This window comes from Pseudophryne corroboree, chromosome 8, assembly GCF_028390025.1.
Source record: "Pseudophryne corroboree isolate aPseCor3 chromosome 8, aPseCor3.hap2, whole genome shotgun sequence".
Lineage (NCBI taxonomy): Eukaryota > Metazoa > Chordata > Amphibia > Anura > Myobatrachidae > Pseudophryne > Pseudophryne corroboree.
Window position 1 is genome coordinate 455,824,292 of NC_086451.1, and position 8,954 is coordinate 455,833,245.

Genomic DNA, 8,954 nt, shown 5'->3' on the forward strand with positions numbered 1-8,954 from the left:
ATCTGCGAACACAGTAACAATCACATTTAACAACAATAAAAAGGAGTGGTGGAGGCACGGTATTGGGATGGGTGCGCAATATCTGCGATGGGGGGCGTGTAATTGGCATTGCAATCGCAAAATATGCGAAACAGATTACAGGAATTGCAAACGCATCACCAGCACAGGCCAACGAGCAACGCAGACTGTGGAAATACTGATGGCAGTGTGAGAGGGCAACGCCGGGGCGTATAGTGCCTGCTGCCGTGCAGGTGTAGGCGTACCACTTACCGGACGCCGCACGCTCTCACTCTCAGGTGCCGGAACCCTCGACAGTCCTGGAAACTCTTCTGGACGACCCGGGCACCAAAAACCTAAGAGGAAGAAGACCGTTGAGTACCGCTCCCCAAACCGTGGACATCAACACCCTATGTGGCTGAAGAAAATAGCTCCTTCGGGCTAGGTGGGGGTCATCACAGGCGTCCGCCTCAGAGCCCGAATTTCACCTATCGGCACTTTCGCACCAGGTGGAAATCCGCCTTGCACAGCCGTGCAAGGCTCACCGTTGCCCTGAAGGAAGGGAGAAAGAAAGAAACACACACAGACAAACACTCAGACTGTTGTTACTCACCGTCTTACGTCTTGTACTCCGATCTTCTCCAGTACAGGTCCCTGTAAGGAGGCAAGAAGAAAAACAGCCGTGCAGGGCCTAACTCTAATCTAGTGTGCGTCCGCTACACTAACTTCATAGCAAGCCCTCAAACTGGCTTAAGTGTGAGTGGTGCAACACAACTATGCACAAACCTTATAACAACAATTTGCCCTGCACGGTAACAACACACATCGGAATACAACATAACACGGTGCTGTCCCTTGAAATCCCTACCCGCAGGAGGAAGGGGGTGAGCACCGCACGGCCTACCCACCTCCTGTGCCTTCCCTTATACGGGCCTCAGGCCTACCTACCTAAATACCTCAGGGTGGTCTGGGCCTGGTGCCCAGTGCCACCTTATTCACCTCGGGGACTTATTCCCTGGGCCTAGTGCCCCCCTAGCTGCACCCAGGCCGAAGGCCTGACTTCACCCACGAGCCTAGTGCCCGCCTAACGTACCAGTTGGGTGACCTGGGCCTAATACCCAGGGTCACCTTGATGTACCTCTGATGGCAAAACACACTTGGGCCTAATGCCCTCTAACGGTCCCACAGGCCTATTGCCTGATCGTACCCCCCGGGCCTAGTGCCCGCCTACAGTGTGGCAGGGGGTGATTCGGGCCTAACGCCCGAACCCCCAGGTAATAGTGGTCGGGTCTGGGCCTTCGGGCCACGGGCCGAGTGGAACCCCGACTGCGCGTGGCCTCGGCCCAGACGCACCGACTTACTTGCGCCCACGGGCCGGGAGGGCCCGACTAAATACCCACAGGCCGGGAGGGCCTGAATGTGCCCACGGGCCTAGTGCCCGAACACCTGGTGGTCTAGGGAGGAGGGTCTATAGAATAGTGGTGCAGGCCCAAGGCCTCTTACCCGGACCGGTGGGAAAGGCTGGGGAGGGGAGCTTCGTCAGCTCTTTTGCTTCCTTCTCTCCACAGCACTCTCCGCCGATGTTCTGCTGCTGGGCCGCCGCTTCCGCCTCTTCCGGCACCGTCCCGTCTTCTGTGGCCTTCTTCCGTCCTGGCTCCGGTCTTCTCCGGCGCCGCTTCCTCAGCTGCCGCTCCTCTCTTCCCGGCGTCTTCTGGAGCTCTTCTCCGCTCCGTCTCTGACTCGCGACTGACCGCCGCCGCCGCCCAGCGCCTGATATAAGACGCTGGGAGGAGGCGAGGTCATGACGCGGCGGGCTCCCATTGGTCCGCCGCGGCGGACTCCTATTGGTCCGCCGCGGTGACCCCTCAATGGGCGCCAGGCCGCGAGCAGCGATTGGCTCGCGTCCGGCGCCCTTTTCAAATCTGGAGCCGCTGATTGGAGGAACTTGGATCCTCTCGGATCCTCGTTCCTCCGTACTCTGGCGCGCTCGCCACGCTGCCGCCCGCCGCCTCACATTTCCCCCCCGTTTGTCCTTTGTAGTCCTGACAAAGGAAGACTGAGACCAGATATACTCCGGGTCAACATACCGAGGACCAGGCACACCGCGGGTGGAACACTGAGATCGCCGAGGTAAAGGAGACAATTCAGGCCTGGTGGCCCCAGCATCCAGGAGGCTATTGTCATGGGACGGAACCACTGGGATCCACCAATCTTCGTCCAGGCCAGTCGCTCCGGGTAAAGATGCCAATACGGTGTCATCCCCAGGCAACGGAGCCGTGTTCACACCGGGGGCACCTTCAACCCCCACGTCTTCTGGGAACCTACAAGGACGCAGCATATCCCGGTGAAGGGTTCTCAACCGACCAGACCCATCTGTTGCTTCCACCTGATACACCGGGCCCTCCTCGGTGAGGCGCCTCCGGACAACATAAGGTCGCACCTCCCACTTCTCCGCTAGCTTGCCGCCCGGCCGCGTCATGCGGACCAGCACCCGCTGTCCCACGTCAAAAGGCTCTGCTCCTCGAGTCCTATGGGGTGTATGAGTGTGGTCGGCTATCCTCTTCCGAGTAACTTCGTGAGCCAATTTTAACCGCTGCTGATGTTCGGCGACCCAATCGGTTGGCAGCAATCCTCCTTCCTTCCGAAACTCGGTCAAGTGCAAATCCTGTGCTTCCCGCCCTGGACGACCAAACATCAAAAAGAAGGGGGAGTATCCAGTGGTGCTGTGGACCCGGTTTTTATAGGCCCATACCAGCTCGGCTACATGCTCGGGCCACCTCCGTCTTTTGGTGTCCTCCAAGACCCGCAACATTTGGAGCAAAGTCTGATTGAAACGTTCGCAGGCACCATTTCCCTGAGGATGATACGGCGTAGTGCGGGACTTCTGCATCCCGTAAAGTCGACAAAGCTGTTCCATCAACTTCCCCTGGAAGCAAGCCCCTTGATCGGAATGAATCCTCTCAGGGCACCCAAACTGCCGGACAAAATGCTCAACAATGGATTTTGTTGCGGACTCCGCCGTCTGATCCCTGGTGGGGACCACTACCGTGAACTTAGTGAAATGATCAGTCATGACCAGGGCATATTGATGGCCACTAACGGACTCCCCAATCAGAACGTAATCAATCATCAACAACTCCAGGGGACGACTCGTCTGAACGGTATGTACTGGCGCATGCTGTTCGTTCGGTTTGACCACCCCGCACCTCCGACATTCCCTGCAAACTTTCTCCACCAATGTCCATAGCTGAGGGGCGAAAAACTGTCACTGTATCCACTGAAAGGTCTTTGCAACCCCTAAATGGGCTCCGCCATCGTGCGCCTCCGTCACCAGTGCCTGGAGGGATACTTCCGGCACCACAATCTGTTCCACCCTCCTGAGTTCGGAGATACACCTGTCGACGCAGTGTTCCGCCGCGGACGAGTAATCGGTCCCAACTCCGCAGGACCTTCCGGCAGTCGGGGGTCAGCCGACTCCTCTCCCGCTGGCTAGGCCAATGGTCCTTCTGCTTCCATCGCCGAATGACGCTCAGCCCTGGGTCACTCTGCTGTAGAGAAGCCCACTCTAGTTCAGTATTCTGGAGCAGAGCAGCACATTCAAGCACTCGTGACCCTTCCAGTGTACCTGGGCACTCAATCCTGCTCAAGTCTGGGACCTCCGTATCCTCGTCCTCACTGTACCGCGGAGTCGGGGACATGGACACAGGGTGTCGCGACAGCGCATCTGCATTCCCGTTACTCTTCCCTGGGCGATAGTGTATTTTATAGCTGAACTTTGCCAACCGGGCTACCCAACGCTGCTCCAGGGCGCCCAGTTTCGCAGTCTCCAGATAGGCCAGGGGGTTGTTATCCGTGTATATTTCCACATGGGTAGCGGTCAGGTACTCGGCGAACTTCTCAGTCACGGCCCAGACTACAGCCAGCAACTCCAACTTGAAGGAACTGTAGTTGTCCGGGTTCCGCTCAGTTTCCCTCAAACTTCGACTCCCATAGGCGATCACTCGTTCTCGGCCATCCTGTATTTGGGAGAGAACTGCTCACAATCCCTGTAGGCTGCCATCGGTATAGAGCAGGAATGGCTTCTCAAAATCCGCATATCCCAGAACTCGAGCCTCCGTGAGCATCTCTTTCAGGCGCCGAAATGCCTGTTGTACCGGCCGCTGAACACCCATCTCCTTCCAGTATTGCGGACCCTTCTCCCGAAACAAAAGCTGATTGAGATCCTAGAGGACGTTCATGCCCACAATCACGGGCCCGTGACTCAAGCCTAAGCTCCCCACGACCAGTATTCCTTTCTTTCCCAACGCCTGTCCGCAGATCGAGATCTCCATCCACACAACTCCGACAACCGGAATAGGGAGGTTGTTGGCCGCCGTGAGGGTGACCCAGCTTTCCAACACGGAATCCTTCAAATGAGAATAATGTTCCAGGAAACAAACCTCAGACATGGTGGTGACCTGCGAGCCAGTATCCAGCAGGCATTTCTGCTCCTTTCCCCCAAGACACCCAATCACAACGGGACACTCCCCCACTATGTCGGCGGAATCCACTATAGTGGTTTCTCCCCCGACCACCTCCCCCGCGGGTGGTCCCGCTACCGCGAAGGACTCTAGTTTAACGAAGGATCTTGCCTAGGCTTGCTACATTCCCGGGCAATGTGTCCAAACCGATAGCAGTGGTAACAACGGGGACCCCTACCTTCCCTGGGGCGGGCGCCTCCTACATTGGACCGTGATTCCTTGGGCAGCCGATGCGGCGCCCGATCCTCGGACCCCTCCGAACCTCTCTGCCTGTGCACCTCATCCCGCAACTGGGAGATTTCTGCCTTCATTTCCAAAGTGACTTTGGCGAATGCCGCCTTCAGATCTTGGACACAGGCTTCCATGGGACTGGGTTCTCGGCTGGCCACCGCGGACACCGGTGCCAACCATTGTGGTGCCATGGCGTAAGGTCCGAAATTAGCATTACGGTCCCTAGCGACCGCCTCCACTTGGATCTGACGGAAGGTCATTGTCTTATCGCTGGCGATTTTATCCAACAGAATCTGTCGGATGGGAATACTCCGAAGGCCCAACGCAAACTGGTCCCTCAGCATCAGGCTGGGGTTGACCAAGGACCCCAGACCTTCCGGATCACGCCGTGTAATTTCGTTCAGCATGTCCTGTAGCGCGTTAGCAAATTGGGGTATGGATTCGTCCTCCCTCTGAAATCGATTGAACAGTTTCTGACGCAAGGTTCCCGCAGACGCAGTGTTCCCATAGGTACCTTCGAGGATCGAGAGTACCTCGTCCAACGTCTTACGCTCCTCTTCCGGAACAAGGATCACCGATCGCCAGGCATCTCCATCCAGCGTATTCAAGGCCAAGTGTAGCTGCATTTCTGGAGGCACCCCATACAGCTGGATGATCCCCGGCAGTCTTTTCTTCCAGTCTGCCAACGGCATGTTCTGACCATCATACCGAGGGGTATGTGTCAAGGCCGGTCCAAAATTGAATTTCCTCTCTACTCCCGGAGGGGCGTCGTTTCCCGCTCCCGGAGGAGCGACGTTCTCTGCGTTCGACATCCTGCCGACTACGCCAAATGTGAGAGGGCAACGCCGGGGCGTATAGTGCCTGCTGCAGTGCAGGTGTAGGCGTACCACTTACCGGACGCCGCACGCTCTCACTCTCAGGTGCCGGAACCCTCGACAGTCCTGGAAACTCTTCTGGACGACCCGGGCACCAAATACCTAAGAGGAAGAAGACTGTTGAGTACCGTTCCCCAAACCGTGGACCGCAACACCCTATGTGGCTGAAGAAAATAGCTCCTTCGGGCTAGGTGGGGGTCATCACAGGCGTCCGCCTCAGAGCCCGAATTTCACCTATCGGCACTTTCGCACCAGGTGGAAATCCGCCTTGCACAGCCGTGCAAGGCTCACCGTTGCCCTGAAGGAAGGGAGAAAGAAAGAAACACACACAGACAAACACTCAGACCGTTGTTACTCACCGTCTTACGTCTTGTACTCCGATCTTCTCCAGTACAGGTCCCTGTAAGGAGGCAAGAAGAAAAACAGCCGTGCAGGGCCTAACTCTAATCTAGTGTGCGTCCGCTACACTAACTTCATAACAAGCCCTCAAACTGGCTTAAGTGTGAGTGGTGCAACACAACTATGCACAAACCTTATAACAACAATTTGCCCTGCACGGTAACAACACACATCGGAATACAACATAACACGGTGCTGTCCCTTGAAATCCCTACCCGCAGGAGAAAGGGGGTGAGCACCGCACGGCCTACCCACCTCCTGTGCCTTCCCTTATACGGGCCTCAGGCCTACCTACCTAAATACCTCAGGGTGGTTTGGGCCTGGTGCCCAGTGCCACCTTATTCACCTCGGGGACTTATTCCCTGGGCCTAGTGCCCCCCTAGCTGCACCCAGGCCGAAGGCCTGACTTCACCCACGAGTCTAGTGCCCGCCTAACGTACCAGTTGGGTGACCTGGGCCTAATACCCAGGGTCACCTTGATGTACCTCTGATGGCAAAACACACTTGGGCCTAATGCCCTCTAACGGTCCCACAGGCCTATTGCCTGATCGTACCCCCCGGGCCTAGTGCCCGCCTACAGTGTGGCAGGGGGTGATTCGGGCCTAACGCCCGAACCCCCGGGTAATAGTGGTCGGGTCTGGGCCTTCGGGCCACGGGCCGAGTGGAACCCCGACTGCGCGTGGCCTCGGCCCAGACACACCGACTTACTTGCGCCCACGTCCCGGGAGGGCCCGACTAAATACCCACAGGCCGGGAGGGCCTGAATGTGCCCACGGGCCTAGTGCCCGAACACCTGGTGGTCTAGGGAGGAGGGTCTATAGAATAGTGGTGCAGACCCAAGGCCTCTTACCCGGACCGGTGGGAAAGGCTGGGGAGGGGAGCTTCGTCAGCTCTTTTGCTTCCCTATCTCCACAGCACTCTCCGCCGATGTTCTGCTGCTGGGACGCCGCTTCCGCCACCGTCCCGTCTTCTGTGGCCTTCTTCCGTCCTGGCTCCGGTCTTCTCCGGCGCCGCTTCCTCCGCTGCCGCTCCTCTCTTCCCGGCGTCTTCTGGAGCTCTTCTCCGCCTCCGACTCGCGACTGACCGCCGCCGCCGCCCAGCGCCTGATATAAGATGCTGGGAGGAGACGGGGCCATGACGCGGCGGGCTCCCATTGGTCCGCCGCGGCGACCCCTCATTGGGCGCCAGGCCGCGACCAGCGATTGGCTCGCGTCCGGCGCCCTTTTCAAATCTGGAGCCGCTGATTGGAGGAACTTGGATCCTCTCGGATCCTCGTTCCTCCGTACTCCGGCGCGCTCGCCGCGCTGCCGCCTCACAGCAGCAGCAAAAGTTCCGATGGTCAGGCTAATAATTGTAAAGTCACAGGCAGCTACAATTGTGGGTTTGGCTAGTGGTCTTCGCAGATTTGCGATCACGTTTAGTGCGCGGTCAGTTGAAATTGCAATCCGCGCTGGATGAGTTTTATCTCCTAGTTCAACATGAGAACCAAAAAAGTTTCATCTTTACCATTTGGTTCAAAATTTCAGATCCTGAAAATAGTAAATAGCTTCTGCACAATGATGGAAGCCGGAGAAAGTGACTATGGGGGTCATTCCGAGTTGATCGCTAGATGCCGTTGTTCGCAGCGCATCGATCAAGCTAAAAATAGGCATTTCTGCGCATGCGTATGAACCTCAATAAGCACGCGTGACGTACGGGTACAAAGTCCATTGTGATTTTGTACAAGTTCTAGCGAAGCTTTCAGACGCACGGCCGAACGCAGGAACATTGACATGAAGTGGGCGTTTCTGGGTGTCAACCGACCGTTTTCAGGGAGTGCTTAGAAAAATGCATGCGTGTCGGGGAAAACGCAGGCGTGGCTAGGTGGATGCTGGGCGGGTGTGTGACATCAAAAGCCATCCCTCCATCGTTAAAATCAACGCACACGAAGAATAACTACAGGGCTGGTCTTGTTTTGCACAAAATGATTTTGCAGGCGCTCTGCTGCACAAGCGTTCGCACTTCTGCAAAGCGAAAATACACTCCCCGGTGGGCGGCGGCAATGCGTTTGCACAGATGCTAAAAGTAGCTAGCGAGCGATCAACTCGAAATGACCCCCAATATCAGAGAGAAAGGCACCACTACGTATTACACACGCAACAAAAATAAATTAACAAAAAGTTGCCGTGACCCGGATTCGAACCGGGGTTGCTGCGGCCACAACGCAGAGTACTAACCACTATACGATCACGGCAGACACTACAGCTGTGCTGTCACTGGCCTGTAAGTGAATGGTATCCTTTGCAGTTTCAGGACAATGAGCTTTCAGTAGATAAACCTGTCACTCACATATGGGAGGAGAATGCATGCTTACAATATGTTACATTACAGCATAATACAAAGAACACAAGCCATTGTTTACTGGGGAGAGGCTGCATAATTTATTTCTGTAATTGGATATAAGTACTAACAAGGAAACACTGTAATTAGATTTCACATTATATTAGCTCTACTAAAACTGAGCAAACATATAATTATATCCTCAATGCCGACATGACCCGAAATCCAGGCTGAGATAGTGACACCTTTGCTTTGCTGAATGTTCAATGTAACTTTGTTTCATAAGTAAAATTATAAAAATATTGTATATGTGTGTAGCCTGGGCCTGGAAGGTGTGCAGGGATGGGAAGGTTAAGTACCAGGAAGGGAGGGTTAGGTTCAGATACTTAGAAGGGGAGTTTAAGGTTAGGCACCAAATTGTGACGGTTAAGTTTAGGCAGTGGGGAAGGGGGGTTAGGGACCACCCTGGAGGTTTAGGGTAGGGGGCAGAAGAGGCTTAGGGTACTTTTGTAGGGGCAGATGGGATTTATGGTTGGGGTGCCACTGTTGTATTCTGCCAGCATCCCGTCCATTGGCATATCATAATAAACCCCAAAAAAGCTAGAATAACAAC

General features: G+C 55.7%; 1 non-coding gene across 1 annotated transcript; it reads right to left on the reverse strand.

Annotated features, from left to right (window-relative positions):
- Positions 1-8,183: 8,183 nt before the first annotated feature.
- On the reverse strand, positions 8,184-8,255 carry TRNAH-GUG (transfer RNA histidin (anticodon GUG)). The gene has a single exon. It is a non-coding gene; the product is annotated as a tRNA-His (tRNA).
- Between the last annotated feature and the right edge of the window lie 699 nt (positions 8,256-8,954).